Source organism: Amblyomma americanum, chromosome 10 (genome assembly GCF_052857255.1).
Source record: "Amblyomma americanum isolate KBUSLIRL-KWMA chromosome 10, ASM5285725v1, whole genome shotgun sequence".
NCBI lineage: Eukaryota > Metazoa > Arthropoda > Arachnida > Ixodida > Ixodidae > Amblyomma > Amblyomma americanum.
Window position 1 is genome coordinate 59,981,764 of NC_135506.1, and position 21,115 is coordinate 60,002,878.

The window sequence follows — 21,115 nt, forward strand, 5'->3', positions numbered from 1 at the left end:
TCTCCTTGTATTACCTATATCTTTAATCTCTGCTTAAACACAGGAATCTTTCCTCAAAGAATGCAGTTAGCACGAGCCACCGCAATTTTTAAAAAAGGAGATCGAAATGACTTAGGAAATTATCGACCCATATCAATACTACCGGTATTTTCAAAACCTTTGGAGAAAGTGATTCTAAAATGATTAGCAGATTTCGAGAAAAACATCGCCTGTTGTCTGATTCTCAGTGTGGCTTTCGTAAAGGTTTAGGCACACAGCTCGCTTTACTAGAATAAAAAGAATACATCTTGAATCAGATTGAAAGAAGTAAACACGTATTAGGGATATTTATTGATCTTTCTAAAGCGTTTGATATCAATCATCACATTTTAATTAAGAAACTTCTACGCTACGGCTTTCGTGGAAAAGGGGGCTTCTATTATAAGCTCCTATTTGGAAAACCGGACACAAATCGTCGTCATAAACGACCACCTCTCTAACTCATTACGCATCTTGTCTGGTGTCCCGCAGGAAAGTATACTAGGACCTTTTTTATTTAACCTGTACGTACGTAAATGGCATTGTGAAAACTGATGCAACAGCTAAGTTTATCATGTACGTGGATGGTACCAGCATACTACTAACAGGTAACACTGGCGATGAACTTGTCGCTGCTGCAAATGTATTGTTGGCAAAATTGGATGAGTGGACGGATAAAAAGAGTCCACAAATTAATGCAAGCAAAACAAAAGCAGTTTTCTTTCGAAGTAAAAACAAACGAATAGCTACAGAAAAAACTAACTATTTAAAAACTATTACTCTAGAAGTGACTTGCACTATTAAGACGTTAGGGGTTATTTTCCGGGGCAATATGTCATGGGATGCTCACGTAGACAGTATGGTAATCAAGCAGGCTCAGGTATTAGGATTAGTATTCCGCAATCGTAATGTACTGCCACCAAAGGTTCTTATGTTAATCTATAATGACTTGTTTTCATCTCGACTTAATTATTTTCATTTAGTTTGGGCTACAATAACCTATGAAAATTTGCCGGAGCTTCGCAAATTAGAAAAAGATATTTGAGCGTAATGGAAAATCAGCCTTTTAATTCACATATATATCACGTGTTCAGCAAGTACAACATATTCCCTGCTATGAATATATTTGTTATGTGCTCTGTAAGGCTTTTGAGACTGAAAAGGCAAATAATGATACACGTTTACATCATCTAGCCAGGTTGCAAGAAAATACTGCTGCACGCCAGACACGCCACACAAAGCTTTGGAAAGTGGGAACCTTCAAAAGTTTGTCCTTTATTATAAAGAACAAGAAAAATGGCGACTAATGTTTTATTTCGAGTAGCAGAGGCTTAAAACACCATGTTTCTGGGCTCTAAAGTGGCACCGCTATATATACGAGGGACTGTGGAAGCTAGAGAAGGTTACCAAAAAAGTCCAGAACTACCGCTTCCTACTAACAGATTTCGAGAGGCTTTCGCTCTTTTCATTTTTCTCTGCACTGCATTACTGTCTTTCATGAATAGCATTAGAGTATTCCTCAAGGGTTAGAGGGGGTGGAGAGGGGTGGGGGGCAGAGTGAAAAGAGCGATCAGTTTGTCGGCATTGATGACCAGTTACCAGTTTGGCGGGGGAAGAAGAGTGGGGGGGGGGGGGGGGGGGCAGGTAAGAAGGGACGTCAGTTTCTTCTTTGCATCCTCTTCGGGATGTTAGTTTCTGCCTAAAGGAAGCGACACAAAGTGGCAGCAAAGAGCATACTGGCAGCAGTCGTTTCGAAGACAGAAAGAGATTACCTGATTACATAAATAATAATAAAACAGCAAATATGACCAAATATGGAAGCCCTCTCACAGAAGGCCTCCTAAAGGAAAAGAGTTATTGCAGTCAGCCGCGGGACTAAAATGTAGCCAACGGTTGCATGAGAGGCATGCACGGATCCGAAAGCGAAATTACAACTTTGTGCATTTTTTGGCTGTTAGCACGTTCAGCGGATGGCTGGAAATGTTTTCTCCAGTTTCCTATGAAGGAATGGTGTCACGGCGGCTCTAATGGGGCTGAAACATGACTCAGTTCGAATGCTCGCGAATGATTTTTCATCTTTGAATGTTGAGCCGCGGTTACTTGCTTTTCTCTTTCGTGTTCCAGTCTGTTTCCACTGAGGTCTTTGTGGCGACGCAGAAAAGCCCGACGATCACACCAGTAATTATGCAACAAAAGCGTTATAAGTGCGCGTCATCTGCGAGTCGTGGCAGATGGCTCTGAGCGTTTGCAAGCTTCCTGCAGCAGGTTAAACGCATCGACACCGCTGCGCACATGTCTAGGAACCGCAACCAGCAACTCTGGCTCAGAACTCTGTGCGTATAATTAGGGCGCAAGTGTGTTTTGCACACATAAAGCTCAAGGCTGAGCAAGCTGAAAGCGCAGAGTTCGTTTTCAGCGCGTCTGATGTCTTAATCCAAAGCTAGAGAGCGCAGTTATTTAAAAGCGCATCCGTTTATTAGACACTAAGTCGCATTGCTAAGAATCACTAATCTCAAGACGTCAATACACCTCACAGCCCTGAAGCAGCACCCGAAAGCGGGCCAGCAGAACCACGCGCGCAAAGCAGTTGGCACACGTGGTAAGGTTGGAGCTAAAGGGGCTGCCAACCAAAGGGTTAGATCGCGCGAGACAAAACGGAGGAGAATGAAGAATGCGCGGAACACATCTGGACGACAAATGTTGGACGTCGAGGTCTCATCTCGCGTGCCGCCGTGGGCAATGGCCGGCGAGGACAGAGGTCCAGCCATCCAGTCCTTCCGAGCGTCACCGATGCACGTCGGGTCTTGGGGCCATGACTGGATTTGAACAAACATGCGAGGCGCGTGCTTTCATCCCGTGTCGAAATCCGGGCACAGGTTCCCGAGTTTTGCGAGAGGAAAACTTTACGCACCTTGCTTCTATTTGTGTTCCTCTAGCGAATCCATGACGCAACAACGTTCCTGAACGTCAATACTTGTCCCAGTGGATTGGATTAGAAAACGTTTATTCGCCGGCAGAAAGTGGTTTAAGGTGAGGTCTTGGTCGCGCTAGATGGCCGTTAGCCCGTGGCTTACGGCAACCTCGCTGGCTCGCTCCGCTGCCCGGAGTTGGGTCTCAGGGTCCGAGCTGAGCAGCACGGACAAGTGAAAACGCGGAGCCTTCGATAATAGTGAACAGTGGGTGCACTGACCGAGGTTCTCGAAAGAGCCTCCCTTTGCAGACAGACAAGCACCCCTACCCCGCTCTCCAGATGTCCATGGGGCGCCCCTTACGAGTGAGAAGTGGCGAAAAAGACAATTATTAACATCCATTGCTCGCATCCTGGAGCTGCGATGAAGTTCTTCAATGACGCAACGTTAGTCCAATGCGCAAAGGGAAATTTAATCAAACGTCCATTTACACATTATCATCCGCCGAGTGCTGAGCTGTTTACTGCTCCGCTCAGGGAGGTTGTAATGGCCAGTTGGTCCTTTGAATGACACGACGTTGTTCACATCTTCACGTACCATTTCGATTTTTTTTCACCACAACTTGCTGGTATGTACCACCGTCAGCAGGCTTAACACGAACGCTCAAGCGCGTGTCTTCTACTGACATTAGCGGCACTGTATGTCTGCCGCTGGGTCCGAGACAACGTTAGTGTGGAAGGCGGGCACGAGCTGAATGGAGCCGTCGCAAACACACCGTGCAGCATGGTCTCGGACTCAGCGCCCAGCGCTCAGGGCCTGTTATATCAGTGCAGGATAGGGCGGCACCGCTCATTCAGCGTATTTCATCTTTCGAGAGATGAGATATGTTTCACATGCCCAATATACTAGATCCCATTCATGAGGTTACAGGCACCCACATCATTTCTCCGAAGCTAAGCATAGCTTCGTTGCCACACTCATGCGTGGAGAACCCGAGCTCGAAATAGGCTTTTTATGAAGACTATATGTACCATCAACTTCAGTGCAAACATACGGTTTGGTTTATGGGGGTTTAACGTCCCAAAGCGACTATGGCTATTAGGGACGCCGTAGTGAAGGGCTCCGGAAATTTCGACCACCTAGGGTTCTTTCACGTGCACTGACATCGCACAGTACACGGGCCTCTAGAATTTCGCCTCCATCGAAATTCGACAGCCGCGGCCGGGATCGAACCCGCGTCTTTCGGGCCAGCAGCCGAGCGCCATAACCACTCAGCCACCGCGGCGGCCAATGCAAACATTCCTCTTCACAACTGCCGCTTACAGGGACATGGGTGTACGACCTCGGGGGTGCTTTAGTGTGAACGATAATGCCACTCAAACTGAAGCGAAGAAGCAGCTCGTCCTTAATAGGCAGCGACCCTATTCAATAATGTTGCGGTATGCCGCGAATGTTAAAGGGCACTTTTTTAAGACGTAAAGAATTTTTTTAATGTCAAGGATTTTTTAACCAGCTACGTTGAAGCTTAGTTATCTGTTATAAAATTTAAATGTCAGCCTCGTAGCGTTTTTCTCAATTCTCTCATTCTTTGCGCGCTGAGAAGACGGCGCTTCTCCGCGGGTCTCACAGCTGCAACTCAGGAACAAAGCTGCTTGACGTGCCGGCCCAACACTATTGGCTGGACGCAGCCACGGTAGCTGCGTGGCGTCCTAAAGAATCTAACCAATAGCCATCTCCAAACCGATGTACGCAGTGCAATGACATGGATCAAGGCTCTACATAAAAAGCCGCCGGAAAGGGCTTGCCAAAACTTTGAGCGCGATTGCTCATTGTCTGCTGCGTGTAGACCTGTGTTATTTGGCTCAGATAAACATGAAGGCGCGGTCTAGCGACTGAGCGAGTTTTTTTACATACTGTACGTAAAAGGTACTTCAGGGTGCATTTATTATATTCGCGAAGATAATCCACAGAATATGCACTCCGGGAAACCCGCGAAGCCCCGTTATTATGCAGTTATTTCTGCAATGCAATATATTTTATTTGGCTTCCTGTAACTGAGTGGTATAATGGAGAAAAAAAAAGAGGGGGGGGGGGGGGTCATGACTGTGTCCACTTGAAGTCTGCTCCACGAACGCTGGTCGCTTCTGAGAAGAGATTTATATGGTGGACCTCTCCTCACTACCACTTGTGTCCTAGCACCAGAACTGATTTAATGTCATCTCTCTGAACTGCCCGAACAAACAAAAGGGCCCTCGGCAAGGGTCAGAACATCTGGAGCGATGGGAGGCTGCTCTGCGTAGCTCGCTGCAGGAGCCACAGCTTAGGACAGTGGGCTAGCCCTAAGCACAAAATTGTCCGGCCGTTGTAATTGACAACTTTGCTAAAACAAATAACAAGCACAGCTAATTTATTTCGCGTTCCCCAATCGAACACAGCAGCGCTAAGTGCAGTCATAAAATTGGTGCAATAAGCAGCCCTCTGTGCCCCACATGTAGTGTGCCCGAGGATCTGTCACATGTGATCTCACGCTGCAAACGCTTCAACAATCATCGCAAGACACTTTTAAGTGCTTTAGGACTCCCACAGGATGGCCCGTGCTCATCGAGCATGTCCTTGGACCCTGGAGGAACGCGGCTTCGGGTGTGCGCGGGACAAAAACATTTTTAGTGTTTTTAAGAGACACGGGTTTGGTGGACATTCTTTGACAATTTTCTGTGTGCGCGTGTGTTTGTGAGTGCGTAAGTGTGCTTGATTTCACCATTCACCCTTCATTTTCCCCTTTCCTTTTCTTTTTACCATCCTCTTGTATACCCTTCTCTTCCTTCACCCTCATCTGGAGTAGCATGCCAGGCCGACAACCAGGCAGACATCTCCTATTCCATTAAAGTTCTTTTCCTCCTCCTCTGCTCAACGCAGCAGTAGACAGGAGGGGATTTTGCGACTACAGCTACCTTCGTCACGTCAGCGAGACTGATAAGCGCTGTGGTGTTCCGAAATATACAGTATCTGTGATGAAACAAATGGCAGAAGTAAAAGTGGCATCAACTTACCTGTCGACACAGCCACCGATGATGCGTAAATTGTTATGGCTCCCACCATTTGCTGCAAAATGAAAAATAAAAATAGGCCAGGTTCTTTCTGGAAGCGCAGACCAGTTTACTACAGGGCACTTTGTACCCTCCTTACGCACCTGAGAAGTTGCAGTGCACTTACCGATAGCAGAATGTAGGTGGTAGCGGTTATGACAGAGATAGTCGTGTTGTAACGCATCCGCACATACTGCACGAAGGAAAAAAAAAGCATGTAGACAAGCAATCCTTCAAATATGTTATTTATATTAGGAACGTTAAGAAATGTCACATCAGTGACGCTCGGAAAGGCTAACAGTACACGCATATTTAAACGTGGAAGGACACCACATTCGTAAGGTTTTTACGGAAATCGCTCCCAATTTTTTGATTAAGAACAACCGCAGTCCCGTGCATTTCTAATACATAATTTTTCTCATGCCAAAGTAGTTTGGCTTAACTTTTCCCTAAGTCGTTCAAGTTCACCGCCTTTTTGTGCCTTCGGTTCGCCTCAATTCTGGAGCCAAGTTCATCCACGGTGTGCCGACAACGGGAGCTTTAAGCATTTCATCCCTAAAGCAATTACAAGTACCCAGGTTCGAACCCGACAGCGGGGCCACGTTTCTATGGAGGCGAAACGCAAAGGCGCCCGTGTGCTGTGCAATGTCAGTGCAAGTTAAACATCCCCAGGTGGTTAAAATTATTCCGGAGCCCTCCACTACGGCACCTCTTACTTCCCTTCTTTTCTAAGTCTCTCCTTTACCCCTTCCCTTACGGTGCCGTTCAGGTGTCCGCCGAGATGTGAGAAAGATACTGCGCCATTTTCCTTTCCCCAACAACAAATTTAGGTTAACTTAAGCCCATGTTGGTTAAATTCGTTCGGTCGCACGTCCAACAAATACGTCACATCACGTCATAATGACAGGCGCTAAGGCGCCCTGTCAACTAGCCAAAGAATTGGTGGTTCATCATGCACAAAATATTGTGCTTGTTTGAAGTATTGTGCATGTTTTTTCCCGGTGGAATGCGCCGCCACGTACCTGAAAGCACTACTGAGGTGTCCACTGACCCAGGGAGCCAGTTATGCACTTTTCTTTTCGTCAAAATTAACGCAGTCTACAACGTTGTCAGCGTCAACGCCAATGAACCCAATGAAAGCTGGCGGCCAATTGAAAGATGGCAATTGGTTTTTGGGGGAAGGAAATGATCATGCAGTAACTGTCTAGTATATCTCGGCGGACATACAAACAGCGCCGAGACGGAAGGGATAAAGAAAGAAAGAAAGAAAGAGAGAAAGAAAGAAAGAATGGGAAAAGAAAGAAAGAAAGAAAGAATGGGAAAAGAAAGAAAGAAAGGAAGAAAGAAATAAAGAAATAAAGAAATAAAGAAAGAAAGAAAGAAAGAAAGAAAGAAAGGAAGAAAGAAGAAAGAAAGAAAGAAAGAAAGAAAGAAAGAAAGAAAGAAAGAAAGAAAGAAAGAAAGAAAGAAAGAAAGAAAGAAAGAAAGAAAGAAAGAAAGAAAGAAAGAAAGAAAGAAGAAAGAAAGAAAGAAAGAAGGGTAGCCAGTTATGCGCGTTTCCTTTCCTTTCGTAACTTTTGCGCACAGATGGAAGTTGATGACTACTGCGGGCAATGCACAGCGCGACAGCGTGGCAGTTTAACACGAGACGTGATCGGCTCCACGCATGGCACATTGCTCTCGTGCAATGGCTTGCGAAGCTGATCTGTTTGTGCCGCCAGGTGCTCGAAACCCAGCCGCCGCATAATTTACTTTTAATGCGAAATCATTCCTACTCCCATTACACTAGCCGGTGGAGTGCGTTAGTTTATTACTGTGTTTGTGCGCTTACTCGCAGGTGGTACAGAACATTCCAACGATGCCAAGAACAGCGTGACGTCATCAAATAGCCATTGGACGCACACCACAAACTGAGCACCGCCATTTCAGGCAATCATGTAAATGTTCGCTGGCCACATACGCGACCCTCTAAGAACCGTCGCTGACTTCGCCAAAGAAGCCACGTGTATGGAACGTTCCTCGCAGGACTGCAGTGCGCAGTACGGTGGTCAGGGAAGTGTTGCAGCCACCAACTACTGTGCGTCAGTGCCAGTCGCCGGGTACGAGGCGCTTCGGGAGCTTGTGCGGAGTGTGATCCGCGAAGAACTGCGCAACCTCCGCATATGTGCTCCACCTGCAAGTGTTGCAACTGCAGCCGATGCCGTCCGTGACGAAATTCGGCGAGTAGTGCATGCCCACCACCGGCACACCAGCCGGAGCCGTACATGATGGGCTACAGCGAAGCCCTACAGACAGACACCGCAGCCGGAGCTGTACATCGTAAGCTACAGCGAAGCCCTACGGACAGCACTAGCCGCGGAACCGTGCATCATGAGCTACAGCGAAGCCCTATGGACACACAGCCGTAGCCGTAAGTACATCATGAGCTACAGCGATGCTCTACGGACACCATCGCCGGAGCCGTACATCATGAGCTACAGCGAAGTCCTACGGACACCGCTGCCGGAGCCGTACTTCATGACCTAAAGCGAAGCCCCTGTGGACACCACAGCCGTAGCCGTAAGTATATCATGAGCTACAGCGATGCCCTATGGACACCAACTAGCCGGCGGAGCCGTAAGTATGTCATGAACTACAGCGAAGTCCTATGGACACCACAGCTGGAGCCGTAAGTACATCATGAGCTACAGCGATGCCCTACGCACACCACAGCCCGGAGCCGTAAGTACATCATGAGCTACAGCGATGCCCCTACGCACACCACAGCTGGAGCCGTAAGTACATCATGAGCTACAGCGATGCCCTACGCACACCACAGCCGGAGCCGTAAGTACATCATGAGCTACAGCGATGCCTACGCACACCACAGCCGGAGCCGTAAGTACATCATGAGCTACAGCGATGCCCTACGCACACCACAGCTGGAGCCGTAAGTACATCATGAGCTACAGCGATGCCCTACGCACACCACAGCTGGAGCCGTAAGTACATCATGAGCTACAGCGATGCCCTACGCACACCACAGCCGGAGCCGTAAGTACATCATGAGCTACAGCGAAGCCCTACAGACAGCACAACTGGAGCCGTACATGATGAGCTACAGCGAAGCCCTACGGACACCACAGCCGGACCCGTACATCATGAGCTACAGCGAAGCCATACGGAGGCCTGCACTGGTACCGCATGCATTCCATCCTGCTGCCGAACCAATGCAGGGGTACCCTTCCCCGGCGAGCTGTGTGATCTGCGCCCTGTTCTACGGGAAGCGGACGTGTGACGCACTTCCAAGAACCGGCCGCTATGCTACCATTGCAGGGAGCCAGGTTGTGTCCTCCGCAACTGCCCATAACAGAGTATGGGCTTAAGAGGATTTCCACCGGGCGCATCCCGACCGCGCTATGGTGAGAGACCGCGGGACATTGAACAGTACCTGGCCGATCACGTGCTGCCCTCGACGCCGCCATGGCATCAGTCTTGGTCGCTGTCTCCCAAACAGGTTGCTTTGCCCAGTCGCGCATCATCCTCTGGCCAATTCAAGGCACGTCTTCCCGCCAGGAAAACTGAAGACAGCGTCCTCCAGTAATAGGACCGCCGCTGCTGCAAAAAGTGAACAGCCTCCATCCGACGATTTGTTGCGGCGACCCGAACGGCGACGACCTCACCCGCCGACCCTCAAAAACGATCTCACTGCCAACCCCACCGACGACCACACGACGACTTCAACGACGACCTCATCGACGAGTTGTATAAGAATGGTTTCCACCGCCGAATTCTAGTTGCCGCCGACAGCTATGACGTGACACAGCGAGCCGTTAATATCGACCCCGAGCCGCACAGAGAAGCACTATCCGTCTCTGACGACCACATAACGATAACGCCGAGAGCAACCTTGTCGCGGTGTAGTGTGATACGAGCTTGGGCACGCGGGGCATTGCCGAAGCGAACATGTCGCTGCTACTGTCTCGGCAAGTTTGCGTTCACTGCTCACATTCTGCTGGCGCCGCCATGCGGCCGAGTGGCATGACTTGGCTCGTGACGGAGCGAGGACGACGCTCGTGTGAGTGCTGCTGTTCTGCTTGGCCGTTCCATTGAAAGCTGCTTTTTGAGCCGCGCTACGTTTGTTGGCGACAACTTAGCATTTAAAAATTCTCCAAGTATATGCTAAACGCATAGAATTCGTTCTCTCATTATATTTAGATACACAGCCCTTGCACGCGTTTTCAAGTTTTGTACAGCCGCAGCTCTCGCAAAGTATATGAAAAAGGGCTTGGTGCTGCCTATCACTTCCTGCTGGTCACAACCACCGTTGCTTTACCAGCAAGTTACAGACAATCGGCCTATGACTCACATACACTCACGATCCGTTGGCCACCTGAGTGAGTCTAGTGTGATGACGTGTGGCATCTCGTCTAAGACTGGAACTTCCTTACGGCGACATGTGGCCTATGTCGATGCTAGTGCGAGTGAAGATCACGTGACCGCAGCTATCGCTTCCCCTGCATTATTACCACAGATTGCAACCGGCTCATAAGCTTGCTCCCCACCTTCGCCATCGACACAGGCAGAGCTGTTGGCCATTCGGGACGAATTAAGCATCCCCTGTCTACTGTCGCCATCTAGAAGCCATCTTGACATCTTCGGACTCCCCAGGCGCCATCCGTAGTCTGCGGCGTGTTCTGAACACCGACTTATTGGCACAGATAATTCAGAACATAATTGAAAACTGCTCCCTCACGGTATGTGTACGGTTGATTCTTCGAGATGCCCACCCCACATAAGCTTTGGTGAGCAGAGCAACTCATGAATCAGCTCTTCCACGTCCCCTTCAAGCGGCCCCCAACCACTCGTGTGGCAATACTCCTTAAAGAAAACATCCGACGCGCCACACGAGCGCTTCTCCCGCCGTGTGGCACCGACCCCCCTAGCGGGCTTGCACGCTGGGAAGAGATCTTGCTTCGGAGGTTACGCCTCCGTGTCGCCCTCACCCCAGCGGCAACCTGGTCGCAGCCGGCACAGTAAATGCCCCTTTCGGTGACTCCTGCCCCTTCTGTCACGCTGCAGTCTGCGAGGCGGACAAAAAAAAATTTGCTTTGTACCCGACCCCATTTGCGTGCTAACAGGCAGAAACACCAGCCCCGGTGCGGACCGCCCCTAGGCCGTCAACTAGATGTAGAGCGAATTTTTGGCCCGCATGACCAGATGTTACTGACCTTTCTTCGAGAGTCCAGGGGGTAGCTATATTTGTAAATAATACTTTATGCCAGCAGGCACACTGCTGCAATAAAAAAAGTATTGTAGTCGAGGTAAAGTATTCTGTGCTCGCGAATAGTACGTAAGTTTCTCTTTTTATATTACTGCTGTACAATCACAATCCAGTTGACTTTACGGCATAATCGACCCTACACACTTTAATAGCCGTATTTACTGTTCTCTTTTATTGGCAGTATTTCTCGGGAAGAAGATGAGTACTTGTTGTTTCAAACCTAACAGCTGCATTTCGCACACCAGTGCTAACGTCCGCTCGACTCCTATGCCAAGAATGATGAAAATTTCGCTAACCTGAAAAACCGACGTGATGTTCAGCTGGTACAAGACAGGCACGACGACGCTGACAGCTAATGGGATCAAGATTACGTTGGACAAGCAAAGCCAGCCCAGGTGGAGTCCATACGCGTACATATGCGCCGGCATTCCGACGACGCCGGTAGCGGAGCCCACGGTAGCCAGCACAGACGCAGCCAAGGGAAGCGTCTGCAGCGACTTGCTCCCGAGGAAGAGCTCATCCGCGGTCTGTCCCGAGGCTGCCTTCTTCCTGCGGATAGAGAAGTAGAGTCCCACACCCAGACTGGCACCCGTAAGCAGAGAGAAGACGGCGTAGTCAGCGACTTGAGCCATGCTTCCTTTCTGCGACGGCAGTACTGCGGGCTGAGAACGGTTTGATGGCAACCCACAGAGTTCTGGCAGCTGCGTCAGTGCGTGGCCCGCCGCTCGCCACTTAAATGACTCTGCCGAGCAGCTGTGCTCGATCTACTGCACTCGGTGGTTGGAGCAAGCAACTTTGTGACAGCAGGCATTTTGCCACCATTTCACAATCGGTATATTTCGCCTATGATGTTTCGCAATTTTTTAAAATAGGCTTATTGAGTTAGAGGAGCGCTTTTTTCAGCATATCATTGTGGGAGGTGTAGCACATTAGAACACAGCTAAGACTTGTTAACTTGTGGACTGATTACTAATACTGAATAGTTAACTTTTTAACCATTATTGTTAGCCTGCTTATTTACTGAGACGCGGGTAGCTCACCATAAGTAATGTGCAGCAGTTTTTAGAATTTCAAAAGCGCAGTTTTCCTAGACGCTGTTTCCTAACAAAGTTTGGCCGTTCCAACGAGTTACTTGCACTGGAAAGATCAGTTTGCCTCCTAGCTTCTGGAAAGCGCACTTATTTTGGCACTACGTAACCAAAATCTGTGGGGCTGCAGCGCAAAATGTAAATGCATTTTGCATATTCTAAACTCTAACGTGGGTATTACTTACATGGGCTACATGTCACTCAATAAATCAGGATGCTAACAGTAATAGTTAACAAGTTGACCACTTAGTTAATCAGCCTACTATATAGCTCCGATTAGCAGCATTCTGATCGTGTACACCACTGACAATGCTCTCATGTTCAACATTCTCGGGCAAAAGTTTTTAAAAATTAAAAATTATAATACACTGTTATGAAAATATTGAAGATAATGCTACATTATTCTGATATGTAGCAAAATCTTTCTTTTAAAGTGTTTCCATCAATCGCCTCGACGAGTTAAGGCTGGCATAGAAAACCAATGGGGAAAGCTTTTGACGACAGCAAAAACGTTAATAGAAAATAAAAAGATTATTGCTGTTGGGTGATCTGCGGATATATTGATTGTTTTAGTGAAATCTTACACTATATTTAAAATTCTTTTAATGAATGGTTTCCCGCTCAAAACCACTTTTGTTCAGAATTGCTGGGTATGCTAACTCAAAAAGATTATATTTAAATATTCTCGAAGATGTTAGGTGACGTATTTGGTACGTGTCCTTTGTAGGTGTGCCAGAAGTTCGATGCTCGTGCTTTCAAACACCGAGAGATTGTGTCCCCTCTTCCGGCGATACCTGTGCGCGTGAATTTTTACGAGGTAATAAATAGACTCATTGCAGTATATCTGAAGTGAAAACTGTTCTGTTCACCGCTTCACCAATAAGAGTGTTATCCAAATGCACTCATGTGATTGAGCCGAATGTCCCGACTCTTGGAAGTTACCGCTCTCATCGCGTCTGTGAGTGGGCAGGAGTAATTTGAGTGGGAAAGCGGATTCTGTTAGTGAAAGTTACAATTAATGGTTACGTTCTAGGCGCTGTTCAAGGCCGAACTTGTACCTATGCTTGATGGACACATGTAAATGTGAGCTGGTCAACGCAATGAAGCAACACGGGGAAGACCATATATCTCAGACATGCTCTGTTACCCCTGCGGGAGCAGAGACGGAGTTCTTCAACGTTACGCCTTCTTTACACACCCAAAATTGACCATGAATCGCAGCAGGAACAGCAGGCCAAGACGCGTCGGTAAGATAACTCCGCGCAAACCGCCCTGCTCTGAGCCATACATTCTTCGTCAGGGTTGATCGAGAAGCACGAAAGGTTTCCATCAGCAGTGGGTTCCTTCGAGATTCATAGTAGCTCTGGGCAGCCAATTTCAATGGAGGCCAAGTAGTGTGCGATGTCAGCGCATGTTGAACAACCCTAGCTGGTCGAAATTTCCGGAGCCTTCCACAACAACGTCCCTCTTAGCCTGCCGCTTTGCGACGTTAAACACCATCAACCAAAACATGCATCACCATCGCTGGCGGCTCGCCACGAACATTCATCCCGTCATAGAGTAAAGTGAGGAACAGCCGCTGCATCGTGGTCATGCAGGAAGGAAAAGGCAGATTGCCCTCGTGTATACCATAAGCCTCATCATAGGCCTGAATACGTCTACTGCAGGACAAAGGCCTCTCCCATATCTTTCATTTTTTTCAATCTTTTTTTTCTCACTATACAATGAAAAATGAGCCAAGGGAAAAGCCGTTCAAGCACGGCTTGAGTTGTCGTTGGCCCCACTTATCAGGCAGTGGCAGCAGCGAGAACAGCACAAAAAGCGATGTTCCAGGACGACGCTATAGCTCAGTCAGTATAAAGCAAAATAACCAGCAATAAAAATGGAAGTGTAGCAAGTGGTACAAACATTAAACCTATCAAAATAAACTGCACCAAGTGAGAGCATATCACATGATACACAAAATAAGAGAGTAAGATTCAGCGGACGAACATGGCGATGAGATCAGAGAGTTGCAGTTATCGATAGTTGATTTATATAGCCATGTAGCATGCGTGGTAACAGACTGTAGCAAGCAAATCAGCGCAAAGGTCGGAGGCACAGAACAGGAACACAGGACGACGTTGGACTATTGACTGCCTTTATTACAATAACGGCCACATTTATACCCTTCAGTATCGAAACCACTCATGCGCACACATGTCAGTTTACAAGGAAAGGCAGATTGCAGGGTCACAGACAACCATCAGGAGCGCATTCAGTGGGCAACACGGTTACTCTAAGAAGTTTAAAAACTTAATTTCCTTAACCAATAGTCTCATCGTCGTGTCACTTACACTTGAATCTGGTTTTTTAACGATATGGTATGCCTCTAGAATTTCACGTTGGCTCTGATTTCTACCGCGTCCAAAAAGTGGTAACAGATCATGCAGTATTTGTCGACCGTAATTAGTCCAGCAGGCAGATATTTTCCAAAATAGGGCAGACCTGGTGGACCCCCGGTCCTGTGCCAGCTGTGGCCACCCTATTCTCGCAGACTTCTTAACCTCACCCCCTGCCCTCCCTTCTACCGGCCCCTGTTACGCTTAGAGTCCACTCCGTTACCCTTAAGGATCAGCGGTTATCTTGCCTTCACATGACATGCCCTGCCAAAACCCATTTCTTCCTTTTGATTTCGTTTAGGATGTCATTCACACGCGTTTGATCCCTGACCTACTCTGCCCTCTTCCTGTCTCGTAACGTTACACCTATCATTTTTCTTTCGATAGCTCTCCACAGGCCCGCACCATGCACTATCTTGAGAGTGTGTGATCCGGGAGTTTCTCTATGTTGCGTTATGATCCACAATTCCTTGGTGCATCCTTTAGTCACATACCGCAGCCTTGTTAGGGGCACAACGGGGGCCAGCAGCTTGAAAAGTCTTAACTTGCTCGAAAAAGAAAAAAAGCATTGCGATTTATAGCGAATGTTCCTTACGTCCTCCTCTTCATGGCTAATTTTTATTATGTGACATCTGTCCTATTTTCAAATTGTATAACTAGAGGCTATTGTTTTGTTATGTCGTTCGTTACATACAGTAATAGCCATTATAGAGCAATACGCCGAACTAAAAAGGATCAGAACATGCATTGACAGACATAACGTGAGTTATCTGCACGTGAGTTATCTGATCGTGAGTTATCTACACGCTGACGCGCAGCGCGTCAGCGTGTAGCGCGAGGGGGCGGCGCGTCGATAGGCGGCGTGTTCTGTGGGCACACACCTGCGCGACCGGTGTCACTCTGCGTCGCTTTGGCATTTAACCTTGAAGTTAATTTTTTTTGTTTTGCGCTCAGGTCTTTCGTTCGCTCCCTAGGATGTGCGCTTCGGTTTTCGCGTTGCATCACTGCTGCAGCTGGAAAGAAAAATGACAGGTGTAACGTTAGGAGACCAGAAGCGGACAGAGTGGGTGAGGGAACAAACGCGGGTCAACGACATCCTAGTCAAAATCAAGAGGAAGAAATGGGCTTGGGCAGGGCATGTGACGCGAAAGCACGATGAGCGATGGTCCTTAAACCATTAGGGACCATCGTACTTTTAAAAGTACAGTTAAATATTTAAAGATTTCAAAGCCAAATATTGAATTTTGTTTTTCAAGTGGGTCATGCTTTTGTCATCATGGGGCAGGCCTGCGCCCCTTAATTATAAAGGCGTTTCCTGCGCTCCGTATATGATCTCTCCATTGAGTAAGTTCAGGGTAGTTGTTTCGCTGCATCTACAGTGGCAGTCGCTTGTTTATATTTTTTTACGGCCGCGTTTTTGCACATATCATGCTAGATTTATGTATATAGCAGCACGAAAAACAAAAGTAAAAGTGGATGCTTTGAATTTCTCCCATCTTTCACTTATTTTTCACTATGAAGCATATGCTGCTCTACTTTATATAGTACACTCGATCTTCCTGTGTGCGCAATGACACCTACCTATTACAGGCGATAGATCTCATGGTTACTTCCAATTTTTTTTTTTCTGAAATAACCTTTTCTGCCCAGCGAGGCCTTAGAGCTTGTTTTCCTTGTCGCTAGGTATTCTGAATATCACGTTGATGTGGTTTTAATTGGTTTTTAGAAACTTTTTGTTGTAAGTACTGGATGTAGTGTAGTGCAAAGTTGGCGTTTATGCATTTGGCACATACCATGGAAACTCTCCAGTGAAGAAACATCTGGAAGCACGTGTTCTTCTATAGTTGCTTGAGGTGATTTCAACGCTTAGTAACCGTTTCGTCTTTTCGGCCAACTTTTTATCACTTTAGACACTCTAACGCACCACCGGAAGGGGTTTCGGGCTGCAGTAATTACTCGCCAAAACTGACTTAGGATGTGTCCACTAGGTCGAAAGAAAGAAATGAAATAGAAACAGCGGGGAGAAACTGGGTCTTGTTTCAATCCCGTAGGTTACGTGTTTTGCTGAAGTGTAAGGACAACAGTGCCGTCACTATCAGCAGCAGATATAACAGCATTGAGCCACCATGTTTTGAAAAGCTGTGGTCGCCTACACCGCACGAAGAACTGCACTTTTGGCGGCCAAATTTTTTGTAGCGATAGCTACACTACGCCACATCTTCGACCCTTCAGCGTGGCACCACTTGAGCTCCGTGGGTTGATCACGTGGTGCGGCCGTCGGTCACGTGGTGCGAAGCAGCTGCTGCTGCCGGCGGCGCGGAGCGCGACAGCTGCAACAGCTGTGCGCATGCGCCGTGTCAAGTGGGACGAAGATGTAGAAGGAACAACAACAACAAACGGAGCGGCGAAAAACTGACTTTGCAATTCGACTGAGCGAGTTCCAGTCGGCCAGCTGTAGCTATCGCGTCACTCCAGGTTTAACCAGAGCTGAACCAGAGCAATCTTTTTGTTTCCTTTTACATTACTGGTATGGCAGGCGTGGCATTTCTGGATCAGAGTGTCAATAATAATAATAATTGGTTTTTGGGGAAGTAAATGGCCCAGTATCTGTCTCATATATCATTGGACACCTGAACCGCGCCGTAAGGGAAGGGATAAACGAGGGAGTGAAAGAAGAAAGGAAACAGATTAAAAATGGTGGTAGCTATTGTCGACACAAAAGCTGAACTTTGCAAATATGGTCGCCTGGACAATGTACCAAATGACTAGAGACGAGCATGCTGACCATTTTTGCTTTCGTAAGAAGGGTTTCTCGTCATTATCTTTGTCTCGACATGCAGCAACCAGCCGTTCGTAGACACTCTGGCTCACTCGTGTCTCATGCTTCTTTGACAAAGCAGGAAATTTCGTGCCCAAATTATAGAAACAACTGAGGTACTAGTGCAGCCAGAAAAAATCTTGAGGGCCTGCTAGAAGTGTTATATCACCCTGTGCAAAAATAAAGGACCTTTTAAAAAAAGTCACGCCGCGAAGTAGAGGTGGAGCGAAGTAGCCACTTGTGCTATGGGGAGGGCCCAGCTTTCTATAGGAAGTACGCCTTTGTAACATTGAAACTATTAAAGATATATGAACAAACTCTCGGAAATCTGCTTTGCTTTATACACTAGCAATATGTGCGAGAAATGAAAAAAATCCTGCCGTTAGATTTTTCTTGGTCCCTAATGGGTTAAGGGCAACGGAATGGATTCCAAGAGAAGGCAAGCGTAGCAGGAGGCGGCAGAGGGTTAGGTGGGCGGATGAGATTAGGAAGTTTGCAGGCATAGGGTGGGCGCAGCTGGCAAAGGACTGGGTTAATTCGAGAGACATGGGAGAGGTCTTTGCCCTGCAGTGGGTGTAGTCTGGCTGATGATGATGACAATTATGATGGCGATCTGGTGCAGCGTTGCCTCAACACGCGCATGAAGTTATTACTGGCGAATTCGTATCCGAATTCGTGGCGAATTCGGATGCGAATTCGTGGCGAGCTGTAGTTTAACGCGAATGTATGAAACCCTGAAGTAGCTTTAAAATTATGGCGTTTATCGCGGTCATATTAAAAGGGCCTACTGGAGAGGAAGTTATGCCTACATGTCTCTTCGTCATGCCTGGGTGCTGGCTGTCGTCGAAGCTGCAGTCAGTGTTGAAATAAAACGCGCACATGCGTAAGGACATGATGTAGCTGAGCATAAATTGTAGTCGTTTCCGCTGGCGCTCTCGCCCTTTAAATTTTTCGCGCTGACATTGACTTCGGTCGGCGTCAAATTAAATGAGAGCAGCAAATTCAGTCGCGTAAAGCATAGCGTTTTATTAGTTCATATGATCAAGAAAGTAGCACTGTTGATTTTCACTTTTAGGGAGCGACAAGAGGTCTTTTTTAGTGGCAACAAACCCGGTGTGAATTTCCTCTGGAGGAGCTTTACTGTCACGTAGCGTATGGCGATAGCTGTCCAGGCAGTGGGAAGAGAGCGAAAAGCTCTTCTAAAAGAAAATTGTTTATTGGGCTGACCTGTGCCCACAATGAATTAATTGACTCGGCGACGGCGTAGCAGCAAGGGTGCTCGGCGGTCGTCGAACAGAATGCCCGCCGCTCTCAGCCAGGCTCGGTATAAAGCTGTGTGCGAACTTTCCACATAAATCATGCAAAGTTACAACAACAATCTGGAACAATGCAGAATTGGCTCCGCCTGTATGCGATCAATCGAGATAAATCTGGTCGCGTCTTGCGTCACAAACAAAGCGATAAAGCCGCGTTGCCGCATTTTTGAAAAATGTGGAAACAGTACGAAGATTCGCGGCAACAATACTGCTTTTTAGCTAATCCCTTTATCTTGTTCCGGTTCTTTTGACATTTATGGCACATTCATTTCAGGAGTTTTTTTGTAATTGTTCAATTTTCTTTTTTTTATTTCCTTTCAGGAATGTGGCCCTTTTATGGGGCGACCAGGCTTTATTTGCAGACGCTAGGCTCCGATCAGTTTGCTACTCCGGGTGCTACATTTGAAGGCTCAGCGGGAGCTTAATAGAGTAGGGCCGCCTTCCTGCGATTCAAAATTTCACTTTTTCATTTCGCGACGCATCTGAGTGTGTAATCTTGAGCAAAGAAATCCAGGCTTTCAATGCAACACAACTTCCATCGGAATACTATTTTGTATCTTTATTGAAAACACTCAAGCAATGTGATTTATATTTGTACGGCTGTGGCATTCACTTTAGGGCCCTACTTATTTACGAATGTGCCACTAAAAAAGAGCCACTGCACAAACATTAATGGAGGCACTGTATCACTGACGACACTAAGGGAATTAAACGCGCCGCGGGCAGGAAAAACAAATGGGATACTATCCCAGGTCCTGTGACTGTCATTGTGCTACAGAATCCTGTCGAGAGCCACTGTAAAATTGACTCTAATCTTGTCTGCGTGGAGCGTATAAAGCACGTATGAAGGTGTCTCGGCGAAGAAAAAGGAAGGAAAGGGGGAAAGAAAAGAGAAAAATGCTCTGAGTGCGATACAATCCAGGCATTATCAGAGTGCATCGAATACATTACACTACGTTAGAGCTGGCGCTTACTCTGCCCGAGTCGCTTTGGGACGTTAAACCCCCATAAACCATAAACCAAAGTCTTACTCTGTGTATTGTGCAGAAACTACAAGCACGGCACAATCGGCGTGACTTGTGCCCTCCCGTAAGAAGCGTGATGGATTAGACACGTGTCTCTTTGCACTTTGAACTTTTTACTTTTTCCCTGTCTCTCCTTCATTAGGGTCTTTTGAACTGCTCACCGCCGGCTTGCGGGCGACGTTTCGTTAGGCCATCCATGGAGGAGCTATAAACCAGGCCTTAACTTGAAGATTATTCAATTTGTTTTCCTTTCAATACATGCCCTTTGTTTCAACGTAGGAAGAAAGAGCCTTAACTGGGTACAGGCACAAACTTTCAAGTACAAACTAAATATATAATTTGTTTCGCGGGCTTAATAAGATGTTTTCTAGCGAGCTTTAGTCGCAGGCTTTCAATGGAACATAATAACAAGGTGAAGTTTGGGTCACTGAGCAAGTCACAAACAAACGAAAATGACGTTTCGGGTACCGTACGGGACCCTTGTTCACAATAAGACAGTCAAGGAAGAAGGCCGGATTATATAGTCTTCGGGGCTCTTCCTAATCTTTTTGCGTAGATATGATGAAAAGAGCCCTGATTCCTGTTCAAGGTGTCTTTCGTCGTCTGGATGACTAATGATTCTAGATGCAGTCTTTTTTCAAATTATTCCTTTCTGTGGCTGCAATCTCCGCCTCGTCCCAGGCTATCTCGTGGCCAGTGGAACAGCATTTAATATGGCAATCAGTGTTGTCCGAGAAGCTGCTAGGCGTTTTCATCAGCATCGAGTGACAGCAGGGGGCACTTTCCCCAAATATTTTGACGTCACTAAAATCAGTGTTGTTCTCAGGAACAACCAGTGCTTACCGGTGACGCCTGCATCATCAGTATTGTGGCAGTTTAGGCTATCCGGTTGGCCGTGACGTCAACGTGCACTCCAGCACTATAGCACCGACCGAGACAGAAACAGGTGGCAAAAATTGTTTGTAATTAATTGTTCACCCAACGCTCTGATGTTTTCGGCTCATTTTTATTATTACTGCGGCCGTATAACTGTTTAAAGGAAAAGAAATGGACACCCAAAATTTTGTGTCTGCTTCCCGGCTTCTTTGGCGGGAAACATCTGAGCGTTTGTAAACACCTTCCGGGTTGCCTGAAATACTTATAGTGCCGTGAAAACAGCAGACAGTCAAATTGTCACTAATTATTTATTTACGCGATACACATAAAGGCCC

General features: G+C 47.2%; 1 pseudogene; it reads right to left on the reverse strand.

Moving 5' to 3' along the window:
• LOC144108349 (sodium-coupled monocarboxylate transporter 1-like) overlaps positions 1 to 11,908 on the reverse strand; it is a 92,076-nt pseudogene extending 80,168 nt beyond the window's left edge.
• Positions 11,909 to 21,115: the final 9,207 nt, after the last annotated feature.